The 15,080-nt window shown below is 42.6% G+C and overlaps 2 long non-coding RNA genes across 2 annotated transcripts; both read right to left on the reverse strand.

The window, feature by feature from the left end:
• Positions 1-2,248: 2,248 nt before the first annotated feature.
• Positions 2,249-5,435, reverse strand: LOC131691951 (uncharacterized). The gene is made up of 3 exons (XR_009305886.1): positions 2,829-5,435; positions 2,688-2,772; positions 2,249-2,632 (listed from the first exon to the last, which is right to left on the reverse strand). It is a non-coding gene; the product is annotated as an uncharacterized LOC131691951 (long non-coding RNA).
• A 4,848-nt stretch (positions 5,436-10,283) lies between these two features.
• LOC131691952 (uncharacterized) lies at positions 10,284-11,435 on the reverse strand. The gene is made up of 3 exons (XR_009305887.1): positions 10,864-11,435; positions 10,723-10,807; positions 10,284-10,667 (listed from the first exon to the last, which is right to left on the reverse strand). It is a non-coding gene; the product is annotated as an uncharacterized LOC131691952 (long non-coding RNA).
• Positions 11,436-15,080: the final 3,645 nt, after the last annotated feature.

Raw genomic sequence — 15,080 nt, forward strand, 5'->3', positions numbered from 1 at the left:
TTTTTCTACACTATTTTTTCTTAAAACCTAGGAAAACGAGAAAAACAACTAATTTGGGATATCTTTATAACATAACTATTGTAACAAGCGCACAAATGAGGGGAAGTTCGCCAAATTTTGGAAGAAGTCGTTAAATTAACTCTTTAAAAAACTACCAAATATTTTGTGTAGTTCGATACAATAGAAAAAAATATCCTCAAAAATGGGATATATCTAGTAATGTGGGACACGGTGAACATCAATTATTATGATAGATAGACAATATTCGAAGAGGTTTCTTTTGGAGTAGCGCAAACGACTTTGTATCAATATACTTGGAGTCAGTGGCGTAGCCAGATATTCGGTTTGGATGGGGTTTGATGAAAATCGATGATTTTTCGAAAATACTTGAATTTTATGTATCTTTGATGAAATATTGAGTCTACAAACAAGAAGAATCAATATAGAACAGCTTTCACACCACCATAGATAACTTTCTTTTATAATATTTTAATAAAGTCGAAGAATTTTTTTTATTCACATATTTGATTTAAATTGAATTTAAAAGTGGAATAAATGTACGAAAACTTTGGCCGTCATCTTCGAAGTTTTAAAAGTTCAGTATTGTAACATAAAACAACGCATATTCTGATAAAATAATTTGAGTAATTAATTCTTCTAAAAGTAATTATGGAGAATCAACTCTTAAAAAAATAGATGTTCAGTAAATTAAAACGAATTCTTTGTTCTTCTCATTGATGAACGGCTTCTTGCTCAAAACACAGGCAAAACCGCATAACTTGGAAAATCCGCATAACTGAAAATCCACATAAAAAAATCGCTTATCTTGTAAAATCCGCATAAAAAGGCTTTAGTGTTTTAGATGTATAAAACATAAATTTCTCGCTTTTTCCCAAATTTAAATAAAATTAAGAATCGTTCATCCCTAATTGTAATTTTTTTACTTTTCAAGTATTACGAAGTTTTCAAGTTTTGTTCAACGTTTCGTCACATCGAACCTTTTAACGACATGTTAGATAATCGGACGCAGCCTTTCAACGATTTCAATTTTCATTTCACTACGAGAATTTGAGAGAATTTCTTAAATGGGCGTAGAGGAAACTGCCATGAACACTTTTATGTAGTCATAACATCTATTTTCCTTGGCAAAACAAAAAATAAGAAAATGTCCAGTTTTATAATGAATTGAATATGAATTTCAGCCATTCTCACATCAAGTATTCATTTTTTTATGAGTAGTTTATGAAAACCTGCTCATTTTAGATTAGAAATGATGAGAAAATGACAAATGGTGATTACACTATCAGACTTACCATGAGCTGTTGCAGTATTACAAAAGTTAATCAGACAAAAACACGCATTTTATAGTAAGCTAATAGTCTGATTTTTTCGCGAAATTCACATGTAACGATGGTACTGATTTATCAAATCATGTTGAAACAAAGTTGGCACAACAGAGTTCATGGCTTTTTCTTTCACTTGTTTCAAAACTGCAACCTTGGAATCATATTGAAAAATCTTGAGGAGAAAAACACTCACCATCCATATGATGAACAAAGAAAGCTGCACATTTCACAAACAAATGGTTCAGCAGAATGTAATTGAAATTGTGATGCAGAAATGAATAATATGTAAAACGACTGCGATAAATATTATGCAAATTGTTCTCCGCTATCTGCCAGGGAAACATGCTGAACCTATTTGCGCCGGACTGCTAGTGCCGCTGAGGTCACAGTCTCGTGTGATGATTTGCTGTATGTTAGAGCATTCTAGTTAAACGCAAGTGCAAGTGTCAATTAGATTATGGACTTATAATTTCCAGGAAATTGTAAAATATTTTATATCAGATAGCTAAATCATTACATTGTATGAGGCATTGAACATCAGAGTGGTCAAGACAAGCACAGTTTATCGATAAACTTAAACTCAATACTCACAATACAAAAGATTTAGATTCATCGAATGTAGTAATTATTTACCTGAAATGAAAAGAAAAATATTTTTTGATTAATGTGTTAAACTCAGAGAGTATTTAAGAATGCTCATGGATTAGAAAAAAGAATTCAGAGAATAGTAACTTAAAAGCACTATGAAAATAGAATAGTTCAGTCAAGAAAAAACCAATGAAGTTTTCGAATAGATTTTGTTGCGTGGGTGTCTGTCGAGGGGGAAACGAAAACCTCGATCAGCCCCGGAAAGCTCGTAAAAGGCCACACAAAACTGAAGAAACTAAAATCCACAACATAAATTTTCATCGACACAAACTTTATTCTCCTTCCATTGCCCTGCTTTATCTGCTTTTTATTTTACTCATTACTCCTTCTGTTCTCTCTTCTCCTCTATCTACTTATTCTACCTATTCTCTTTTCTTCTTACTCACGCTTGCTGTGGGTGCACCCCTACCATGTCCGCCACGCCGTTTTTTCCCGGAGATGCATACTGCAGTTCACACCAATGGGCCGTGCCGTCATGCTCCCGCGGATAACTTATCCTCCGTGCTGGTGTGAAGTATAGTCGTCGTCGAAGACTCAGAGCCGATCGATTCGTTCTGTACTGCCGTCTTTCCTCGTAGGTTGCTGACCGAACCCGCTTGCAGTCCGTACGCTCTGATTCAGACCTGAAAATAAAGGCCCTGATGCAACATGGGAATTAGCCTCCATTTGGTCCTTCAACTTGTTGCCACCTACTTCCTTTGGAAGGCCTTTTCCGTGCGGTGCGTTCGCGCAACCTTTTGCACTTGTTGCCGACGATCTGTGTGAATCGTTTTTATGCCTGTCGATTACAAGTCGCCTATTAGTTTAGTCTCGAGCGAACTGTCACTAGCTTACCGCTTGAGCAAATAGTTGATCGCTAATCCTCAGTCCTTATCAGTTTATCGGTCCTTGTTCGCCAATCTCCACCGGTTGCGTCGCCGGCGAACCGTCGTTTTGAGGTTAACTCCCCCACGTGGCAATGTCGTACCGTTCGAGCGGCTTTCTGGCTTCGATGGCCCGTCACCAGTATTTCGCCAACGCTTACCGAGTCGCGCGCAATCGTTCGTTGTTGGCCTGATCTGTCCCCTTCACTGGACACGACAGCGAACCACTCCGGGTTGTCTTCCGGCCGTTTAAACTTTCCGCACTAACCTCTTTCCGAAAAAGTGCCTCTTCCGCGGTCTGCTTTTTCTGACTGACACCGTTGCTACTTCCTCACGTCAAAAAAGATTTTCTTCGACGACGGGTGGTATGCGTGTGTATTGCGGTGACAGTTGCTACTGTCTGATTGATGCAGGGTTGCTTTGTTGTTGACGTGCGTGGCGACATCTGCCTCTCATTTCACAATCATTTCATTTGTTTCTGTACTGTATCTTAGGGCTTATATTTTATTACGTTACTAAACAAAATAAACGTAACACAACTCTACCGTAGCGGAAGAATTTTTCATAAATCGGTGATCGAACGATTTATGAAAAATTCACAAAATCTTAACTCATCCCTTAGGATGATGGTCAGAGACAAATCGGTCAACTAAGCTCTTGAGCATACCTCAAGTTATTCATCCTTATTCATCACCTCAATATATCTTTATCTGCAAGCCTTAGTTGCTTGCCAAATCAAATCATGACTGTCGCCTACACTGCATTATCTTAAACCTAATCCCATAGTTACATAATCACGCCAGGTTCCTCTGGCAGAATCTTCGACCTCTCAAATTGTCTCTGACCAAAGTCCTTGTCCACCTTTCTCAAAACCGATCTAACTACGGCAAAACATACAAATCGGATTCTAGTCTATTGTATTGGCTAAAATAGACTTAATCTCACATGAAACAATAAGGTGCTATGTTTACAAGGACAAAATTGGTTTGTTTTGGTTTGTGCTTATTACTGAGAAAAGAAGCATTTCTGCGACTAAATCGCCATGAGCCCGAAAATAGGGTTTTACCGCGCCCTGGTTCGCGTTGCTTTGGGTTGAAGATTTCATGACGATCCCCAGATCATTAACCCTTGGCCACGCATTCTATCTTACTGGAAACACTGAGGGGGTTTGTGTACATCAATCCAGTCGTAGATGTGTTTGTAGTGCCGATATCGTGTTTTGATTTTTGGTAGCTGATGCAACTCATAGCTCTATGATGTGCGTAGTCTTATCCCATTCTGTTTCCGCTCTCTTCTCTATCAGTACCACACCTGTGCCTGATAGTGACCGTAAGCATCGACTCCGCGCCGAACCGATTTGCAGTCGTCGATCCCCGGGTCTCCGCTCCTCCTATCCAGAAAACTATATGCTGTACTGCTGAGTTCCCTGCAACCCGCTTACAGTCTGCAGGGTACGATTTCTCCCGATTCGTGAACGGAACGCCTGCTAAGGCTTCTGCTTCCCCGAAATGCGTTTTCTCCCGATTCGCTAACGGCGCGCCTGTGGTTGGCAGGTTTCTGTCCTTGTTGCTGGAAGTCCTGTCCCGTCCCTCACGTCTCGACAGCTCCTTGCTGCGACTGCGAGTTGTCATGGGCCTTCCAAGACAGCTCCTCGAATCCAACTGACGCTGGCTGGTGTGCCATGGTGGGGAGGTAGTTTGAAAAAAGTTATTGCTCGCCACACCATGACAGGGCACGATTTATCCCGATCGGCTAACGGTGTTTTTGAGGCACAATGCTCGTGGTTAGCAGGGTGAACCTGCCGACATAGCTGGACTTTGTTCGTTTCAGTCGGCTTTGATATCCTTTGCGTGATACCTGCCTTTCTTCCCACTCAAAATGTCTTCTAACACGTACAGGTTCGTTCCAAGGATGTCCTTGACGATTGCCGGAACGAATTTCGGCTCTAGTTTGCTGCTGATCTGTTCCGCTTTCGATGAGAGTACAAATGATCGCCTCCATACCAGATCTCCGACTTTGAATACTACAGATCTCGCGCGGAGGTTGTATCGCTGCTTTGCTCGTTGGTGGCTGTTCTTGATGCGTTCAGTTATCAGCTTCTGAATTCGGCGAATGGTCGATAGCCTCATTTCCTGCGCTACCTTAGGATCCTCCGGAGTGTTCAGTTCTTGCTGCGTGTAGAGGTCTGTATGCAACAGTAGGTTCCGTCCAAAATTCGCTTCGTGTGGACTTACGCCCGTTGCTTCGTGCCTTGCTGCGTTTATTGCCGCCGTGATTGCCGGTAACTTCTCATCCCACTCTCGATGATCGCCGTCCAGCAGCGCTCGGATGCAAGTAACTACGACTCGGTTGACGCGTTCGGTGTTATTGACCTGCGGACAATAGAATGCTGTTTTCATATGGCCGATCTTGTGTCTCGCAAGCCAGGATTTGAAAACCATAGATTGAAACTGCTTTCCATTGTCGGATAATATTAGCCGTGGGCGTGAGAACTTAAGGCATACCTCTTCTTCTAAAAACGCTACCATTTTCTGCGAATCTGCTTGCCGCATTGGCTTGACGATCACGTACTTGCTGATCCAGTCTACTACTACCAATAACACCGTGTTTCCTCGCTTGGAACGTGTGAGTGGGCCGACAAAGTCAACCGATATCATCTCCCATGGAATTTTCGCCGGCTTGAGATTCCCCATTTGCGGCATCATTCTCGTTGCCGGTGCTTTGCATGCTTTGCAGGTTGCACAGTTCCTTACGTAGGCGTTTATCTCCTGCTGCATCTGCGGCCAGTAGTAGTGGGCTTGTAGTTTGTGCCATGTTTTGTAGAGACCTAAATGCGCAGCTGCTGGCTCGTCGTGGAATCTGCGGATTAGTTGCAACCGTTCTTCTTTTGGAACGACCTGTTTCCACTTGTGATGGACAGCACCAACCTCATCCTTGCAACGGCAGTTCTTGAACAGCGTGTTGTTCGCAATGCGAAAGTCTGGAAATTGATCACCTCCGTTCATTACGTTCTTCATCAGCTTTCTGTACCACGGATCCTGCACTTGATCAGCCTCGAACACTGCTTCCGAAACCGTTCTGGAGAGCGCATCTGGAACAACGTTGATGGAACCTTTTCTGTACCGGATCTCAAAATCGAAAGCATTTAGCCGCAATAGCCATCGGCTCATCAGGGCCGTTGGGTGCTTCATCGACTTCAAATAGCTGAGGGCTGCATGGTCGCAGTGAACGATGAATTTGATTCCTTCCACGTAGCCCCTAAACTTCTCGATCGCTCGAATGACTGCGAGACACTCCCGCTCGGTGACCGAGTACTTTCGCTCAGACGATGACAACTTCTGCGAGAAGTAGCTGATCGGATGTTCTTCACCGTTTATCTCCTGTGTTAATACTGCTCCGATCGCCGTATCGCTGGCATCGCACGCAATGGCAAACGGTTTGCTGTAGTCCGGCATGGCTAATACCGGGGCCGAAACTAGAGCTGCTTTTAACTTGAGGAAAGCTTCTTCAGCTGCGGGTATCCAGCGGAACTTTGTCTTCCTCGATGTCAGGTTCGTAAGTGTAGCTGCTAGCTGTGAGAATCCCGCAATAAACCGTCGGTACCAGTTGCAAACACCTAGGAAACGCTGTACTTCTTTCCGTGTAGTCGGCGTTGGAAACTGTACGATGGCCTGGATTTTTTCATCATCTACTCGCCAACCTTGTTCATCGATTACGTAGCCGAGGTATTTCATGCTCTTCCTACAAAACATCGACTTCTCCGATGAAATCGTGAGATTTGCCTGTTGCAGCCGGCGGGCCACTTCTTCGAGCAGGGCTATGTGCTCTTCGAAAGTTTCCGAGCAGATAATTATGTCGTCTAGGTAATGGAATACCAGCGGTTCTAGATCGGCGAAGAGGTGCGTCATGAGACGCGCCAAGGCCTGGCTGGCTGTGCACAATCCGAAAGGCACCACCTTGAACTGAAAGTGGCCTCTAGACGGAACGGTGAAAGCCGTCAGCGGCCTCGATTCGAGCTGAAGTGGCAATTGCCAGAAGGCGTCTTTCAGGTCAATCGATGAAATGTATTTGCTGCTTCGGAGATTGTTGGTGATCGCTGCAATCTGTGGGATTGGGTAGCCTTCGTTCATCATGATAGAATTGAGGTGACGGGCATCCAAGCAGACACGATACTGTCCTGTCTTCTTTTTGACGGCAACCAACGGGTTGTTCCATGGCGAAAACTGAGCCTCCTCGATGACATCTAGTGCGATCATTCGATCGATCTCCTTATTCACTTCTTGTAGAACATACGGTGACATGGGATAATGCCGTTGCTTGCGGGGTGGTGCGTTCCCAACATCAATGCGATGCTCGTACAATTTCGTCCTACCCAGTTTTCCTTCTTGTGCTTTCGGGAATTTTCGAATAGCTTGCTCCAACCGCTTCTTCTGTTCCGATGTAAGCTGCTTCATCTCTTGATCGTCATTTATTTTCTGCTTCTCTTTACTCTCTGCCTCAATTGCGCAACACACTGCCTTTATGCCAAACCTGTCCCAGAAATTCATTCCCAAAATGATACAGTCCGGAATTGATGGTACCAACAACACGGGTAGAACATCGTTGCGGTTGTTGTACACGATGGGAAGATACACAAAATTTGAGATTCTATGCTTCGTACCGTCTGCCGTTTTTATTCCGCCACTGACAGCTCCTTTCTGTAGACCGTATTTCTCTGCCAGTTCGACTCTTCCTCCTCCTAACAGAGAACAGTTTGCTCCACTGTCAAGTAAAGCGATTAACTCTTTCCCTAACACTGATATGACGGCATGCGGACGGTTGTCGCTTCCGGGATTAATAATGATAGAATTGAGGTCTTTGAATTCAGGAATGTCGAAGGGTTGTCCAAAAGTGCGCGAAGAACTGCTCCCCTCTATAGCTGGTTCTCCGCTGGGTAGTTTGACGTGTCTGTGCGACATGTGAAACAACTGCGAAGCGAATACCCCTTTCGTCCGCAACGGTAACAGAAAAGAATTGCCTGTGGTTTGGGACAGTCCATAAACCGATGACCCTCTTCGTCACAGTTCCAGCACACGATTGCTGATCGTTGGTTGTTCAGTTGCCTCTCTTCATATTGGATTTCTTTCTGCCTTTCTGGCGCTTGCTGCGACCGGTTACTTCGTTGGTTGTTACCGTTCGATTCTTCCATCGCGGTTTGAATCCACCGCCTTGGTTGCCAGCCTTGTACTCTCGATTGAACTATCTGCTGCTGCGATTGACGCGGTTGACTGTGCATTACCTGCGACTGTTGATGCTGAACGAATGATTGATCTGCTTCTCTGCTATGCTGCTGCTCCATGCCGAGTCGGTTGAACCTATTTGCGAACCTATGCTGCGGCTCCTTATGCATTGTGAAGTTTGGCCGCACTGTTTTACTCTCCAGGTTCATTTTCAACGCGTTAACCTGCTCGACGAGTTCGTCGATGCTGTGCTGCCATTTGTCCTCAACATCTTCTTCTCCTGCTTCACTCTCGGGAAAACCTTCAACCTCCACCGAATGAACTCTGTTGACCCGGTATGGTTGCTGTTGTTGTGGTACCGGCATCGGTCTGTTTGTTGTTACAGGGGTAGCGAAGCTCGGTTCAAGTAACGCACTGTGGGGAATCGGAATCCTGCGTTGTCTGTTGTGAAGCATTCTCGTCTCATCATATCCAGTACATACTTCGACCATTTCTTCTAATGTTCGTGGCCTTGCTGCCGTTACGATAGCAGCATAGTTTTCGTTCATATTCTTTTTCACTACGAAAAACTTTTCGTCGTCCGGGATTGGAGGTTCCACGAAGCGAAAGAGCGCTGCAATGTCACGATAGTATTTCGCAAACGTCTCATCTTTCCCTTGGTATCTGAAGCTGGCTTCCAGACGAAGGATCTGTGAATAACCACTTGGCAGAAACTCTCTTCGAATTTCACGCTTGAAGTCGTTCCATGTATGCAGCAGGCGCTGTGAAGTTGCTCGTGCGTACCAATCGATTGCGTCTTCTTGAAGTAAATGCTTGATGGAGCTCAGAAGCATTGCATCGCTCATACCTTCCGACCTAGCAAAGGTTTCTACGCGGTCCAGGAAAACGTTGAGTGATGTCGTATCCTTCTCGCCTCGAAATTTGAATGGCCAATTGTGTACGGCCTTCTGCATCCTACGTTCCTCTCCCCGTTCTGGCGTTGGTCTTTCTCGACGGATTAGACGCTCCAACTCGTTACGCATCCTGCAGAATTCTTCTCGATTCCGTTCCTCTCTGTCCTGTACCTCCCTTATCCTTTCCCCCAACCAGCGAGCTTCTGATACTGCCTCCTCCCTTGCGGGATGATATCCCCTTTCATCTCTACTTGGAATATAGGGTGGTGGTAGTGAATTATTCCACCCGTCTGAATCTGTGTGTTTTCTGTAATTCTCATCACGTACATTAAACGAACTGGTAAGCAGCGACCCCCTTCCCGGTCCTCGTGGAATGTAGGGAGGTGGTGGTGAGTTGCTACCTCGTCCTGTGTCTGCTTGCCTTCTATCATCGTCGTCGCGTGCTTCAAACGAACTGAGGGGCCGCCATCCTCTGCCTTGTCCATCCGAGAAGGACGCCATAAGAGGTTGTGGTGCTGGAGTTGGTGTGGTTTCTTGACTTTGGTTACCATCCAGCGGGATCGTGCTGTCTTGTTTCCCTCCAACTGCTCCATCTACTTCGCTGATGGTCCGTCTGATTGCACCAGTCGGTCTTGATTGATTCACTGTATTTTCATCCTGCACATCATTCACTACACTCGACTTTTTAATTTTTCACAACAACACCTCAACATGCATGGTGAGCAATGCGTGCGTGTCCCGCAGTTCACCCGTGCACCGAATTAATCTTAATCGATCACGGTAATGGTTAAGACGTGTTATGATTTGGTTCAAAGCTGCACTATCGGCTGTGTGAATGGCCGATTCAGTGCTAAGGTGCAGTTGTTGAACCTGAGATTCACACAGTTCAATGTTGGACTGTGGACTCATTACATGGTCTGAACTAGTGGGTTTAAAATCTCTCAAGGATTCTTCTTGAATAACCGCCTTGAGACGAATCACCTTCCCTCTATGTGTGGTGGGACCTAAGTTGACGACGTGACGTAGAGCCAACTCATAGGTCACTTCTTCGTCTGTTAATAATGTGTAATCCATTTCGTATAAATATGCGCAAGGGTTAAAATAAAATTATCGTAGGCCAGATAATAATATGCACAAAACCAAAATCTTAAACCAAAAAATATTTCGCGAAACGGTAGTATACTTTTGTGGATTTTCAGTTGGGCGCCAATGTTGCGTGGGTGTCTGTCGAGGGGGAAACGAAAACCTCGATCAGCCCCGGAAAGCTCGTAAAAGGCCACACAAAACTGAAGAAACTAAAATCCACAACATAAATTTTCATCGACACAAACTTTATTCTCCTTCCATTGCCCTGCTTTATCTGCTTTTTATTTTACTCATTACTCCTTCTGTTCTCTCTTCTCCTCTATCTACTTATTCTACCTATTCTCTTTTCTTCTTACTCACGCTTGCTGTGGGTGCACCCCTACCATGTCCGCCACGCCGTTTTTTCCCGGAGATGCATACTGCAGTTCACACCAATGGGCCGTGCCGTCATGCTCCCGCGGATAACTTATCCTCCGTGCTGGTGTGAAGTATAGTCGTCGTCGAAGACTCAGAGCCGATCGATTCGTTCTGTACTGCCGTCTTTCCTCGTAGGTTGCTGACCGAACCCGCTTGCAGTCCGTACGCTCTGATTCAGACCTGAAAATAAAGGCCCTGATGCAACATGGGAATTAGCCTCCATTTGGTCCTTCAACTTGTTGCCACCTACTTCCTTTGGAAGGCCTTTTCCGTGCGGTGCGTTCGCGCAACCTTTTGCACTTGTTGCCGACGATCTGTGTGAATCGTTTTTATGCCTGTCGATTACAAGTCGCCTATTAGTTTAGTCTCGAGCGAACTGTCACTAGCTTACCGCTTGAGCAAATAGTTGATCGCTAATCCTCAGTCCTTATCAGTTTATCGGTCCTTGTTCGCCAATCTCCACCGGTTGCGTCGCCGGCGAACCGTCGTTTTGAGGTTAACTCCCCCACGTGGCAATGTCGTACCGTTCGAGCGGCTTTCTGGCTTCGATGGCCCGTCACCAGTATTTCGCCAACGCTTACCGAGTCGCGCGCAATCGTTCGTTGTTGGCCTGATCTGTCCCCTTCACTGGACACGACAGCGAACCACTCCGGGTTGTCTTCCGGCCGTTTAAACTTTCCGCACTAACCTCTTTCCGAAAAAGTGCCTCTTCCGCGGTCTGCTTTTTCTGACTGACACCGTTGCTACTTCCTCACGTCAAAAAAGATTTTCTTCGACGACGGGTGGTATGCGTGTGTATTGCGGTGACAGTTGCTACTGTCTGATTGATGCAGGGTTGCTTTGTTGTTGACGTGCGTGGCGACATCTGCCTCTCATTTCACAATCATTTCATTTGTTTCTGTACTGTATCTTAGGGCTTATATTTTATTACGTTACTAAACAAAATAAACGTAACAATTTATCAGGAAAACAGAAAGCTTGAATTTGAACATAAGTACACCAGTTCAGCATCCAAAATAGTTGTAGCTGGTTCACAACATCTTTTAATTTACCCACGTTTTATATTACTGTGATGAACTATTCTACAATTGGCTCTACATACCTATATAAATGTTCATCATGTAGATTGTGTCTGTCAACTCTAATATTGAGGAAATGTCCATAAACTTAGTCAAACTCTACCAGATACAAAGCAAGTCATTGAAATAAATCAAATTTATCATTCCGCCAGTGTAATCAAACAAATTCAAACGTGAGCGAAAACGACATAATATAATTCGATCCCGAGCCATCGCCAGCCAACACGAGAATTAATTACAACAAAGTTTGTTCCAAATATTTGATTCGTCTCTATTTCTATCCAGCCTAGCACAGCACGAGCAATGCAACGGTAGCTGCAAACATGGCGTCATCAGATCATGTCCCGATGGCACAATTTGCTTGATTTTAACACGTTGGGAAAACAAATCTCTCTAATTGATGATCCAACACCCGGTGGAATATTGATTAGATTCGGTGCACAGTAGAGCCAGAAGTGCTACTAGGAATATGCAAGAATGTTGTTAGGAAACCTAAAATTTGGTCATCCTTAACACATTTTATGGTACCTCAAGTTTTGATAAAATTCGAACGGAAATTCGATTTTCGCAAACCTTGGCAAGCTTGATTTCTTCAGCATAAGCGCAGAAAAAGTCCGGTCGTCGTCAATGTGCACCTTGACAGCTACGAACCACAGAGAAACTCCACCGAATGAAACATTTGACCTTTTTTCTCGTCTGGGTCGACCTTGCTTTATGTATTTGGTTTCGTCTGAACGTGCAGCAGGGCAAGATTAAAACAAGAAATCTCGAGTACTTTTTCAAATGGACGTAAGTAACATTAAGAGCCTCTCTTTGTTTACTTTCTCTTTCGTTTATTACGACGTCATTACAACACTTTGTACTAATTTTCCAGTACATATCGAAAGCCGACGGTTTTTACTACAATATTATGCAAAGAGTAGAGTAGTAAATGTTGAAATGGCCGAGTAATGAACAGAAGAGAAAGACCTCAAAGAGAATCTCATTGTTACTTACGTCCATTTGAAAAAGTACTCGAGAAATACCTAGTAGTGTGAGCATGCTGGCAGAAAGGAGACAAGGAACGAACAAAATTCTTTAATGCTGAATAACGACTAGACTATATACACTCTTGTACTTGCTATAGCAATTGATGCTGCATAGAACGCTTTGGCAGTATGTAGAGTAGTTATTGGTCAGTAGATAAAAAAATCATCATAGGGTATCAGTTCCCTAATTCATTTTAGTACTTCTATTCATTCCACCCATTTGAATACAGCATTGGTAGGATGAATAAGAGTGCGTTGAACTCGACTTTTTACTTCGCTCAAACGTCTATTGTATAGGCTTCACTTCGTTCAAACGCGAAGATTTTTCTTTTTCATTGTATTACTTCTTAGGAACAAAGCAAACATGTTGAAATCTATTTAAGTACAATCCAGTGACAGTTAGCCGAGCTATCAACGAAATAGTGTGAAATTCTGACTAATGAGATAAATAAGGCCTCGTCTACACTAGTCACTGGAATTGGACTGTCCGTGCCATCAATTTATTTAATATAAGTTATTGTTCGTTTTAGCGATTAAATGAAACGAATGTGTAGCAATAAACCAAAGTATTTTTTGACATAAATAAATATTGTTGTTACATTATATTCGCCAAGTATTAAACTAAATAAAATATATTAATTTCAATTCTACGACAGTCGACAGGTTGCTTATCATCAGTCAAGAAGAACATAAATTATTTTCAAGCTTGGCTGTGTGCTTGTTATGCAACCATTCAAAAAATATTTCATTAAGTCGTCCACCTGTAAGGATTTTTTTTTCAAACATTTCATAACGGTGGAACTATGGCTAATGCCATGCATGACTCCCACATTGTGTTTCGAGTTGGCGGGCGCAAGAACGGGTTACAATGTACATCTAAACAAATAATTTAAAAAAATCGTGAAATACCGACAAAATCATTCAAATGAATTTATGCAAAATAAATAGACAAAACATACAGTCGTCAAACAGTGAAGAAACATAATTCAAACGAGTCTCCTATCTCGTGCATCCCTACGAGTCCATGTCTATTGATGACATTTGGACCTTAGACCGGCGACGAATGTGTGCTATCAGCCTTCTACCGATAGTAGCAGAATGAAAGAGTGCGAACGAATCTAGGCGTGAAAACATTACCGTAGAAATGACTATTTGATCTGAATCAGTTCCAATACGACTTAAATCTGACTAATATCGTCGATCACGGGTGATACTAAAAATTCGCTAATAATTTAAATTAGAATAGATGATTAAAGAATCTAATTTCAAGTTCCGTTATTGCTAACAAGCCCGTGCATGAGAATATCAATACCTTATATACTTATGGTCAAAGCTTATGTCTGTCGTTACAAGTTGAAGCATATAAGATAAGTCTGCCAAAACGATAGAATCAGATACTATCATCAGTGCACATTATTAGGGTCCCTAAACCCTACATTTTTGCTACAGAGAGTTTTTTCTATCATGAACGGTTTTCGTTTTATTGATATTATAATACGTCTGTCACGTAACGTAATTTTCGCAGGGAGTTTTCAGGTTACCCGACAAAATTAAAAAGTCTGTTCCGTTGGCCCTCAAATTTGTGTGAACACTCCAAGTCCGCGACATCTGTGGAAGAGTCTAACGAGTCGTCGTCCTTCCGTTACGACATACGCATTCTAGCAACAATTTTGGTGTGTGTGTGTGCTATATAATATACAATTTAATTTTAGACTAGATTCGATTTCAAACCCGAATTAGAAATTTTTCTAACAGAAAAAAAGAGATGAATGACCTCCAGGTTAAAATTTTTAATAGAAGCAAAATAGCGACAAATATTTTAAGTTGAAATGTACAGAATACATCTTGAGCTACGTCACTATATTGAATAGTTGGTTACAAAATCTTGCCCACGAGTTTGCCCGACGTTATCACCTCGCACTACATCACACTTGAGCTTTTCGTCAAAAGCAACCTAGGAAGTTGATAAAAGTCTACTATCTTCTCTACAAATCATATTTTAAGAAAAATCATGCTACACATACCATCAAATCTCAACCGTTTCTGAGTAACTTTTCCAGTATTTGACCTGCTTGTCTTTAAATGCCTTCAACTCAAAAACTGTACATTGAATTTTAAATCCATTAGTTTTATTGGAAAGGTAAAAAAAATCTTACTGAACAACACCTTCATATCTTTCAGTGAATGGGCATGTAAATCGTTAGTGGTGAAATAGTCAAAAGTTCGCGTTTTTGAAGAGGTTTTTGTAAGTTTTCTCAAAATAATGAATAATGAACATAATAATACCTATTATCCAAAAGTTGAGTTCTAAGATGATCCATAATTTGTTCGTCAGCATGATATTCTAGGTCTTCTTATTTCGCAGAAATTTCATTATTAAACTTTTTCTGTAGTCGACTTGTGCTTATATGACTCCAGCCCAAAAAATATGCTTTATATCCTGATTTCCCAGATTTTATTGCAAAGCTGAGAAAATTTTCCACCAAATCATATACAAATGT

This window comes from Topomyia yanbarensis, chromosome 3, assembly GCF_030247195.1.
Source record: "Topomyia yanbarensis strain Yona2022 chromosome 3, ASM3024719v1, whole genome shotgun sequence".
Taxonomy (NCBI): domain Eukaryota; kingdom Metazoa; phylum Arthropoda; class Insecta; order Diptera; family Culicidae; genus Topomyia; species Topomyia yanbarensis.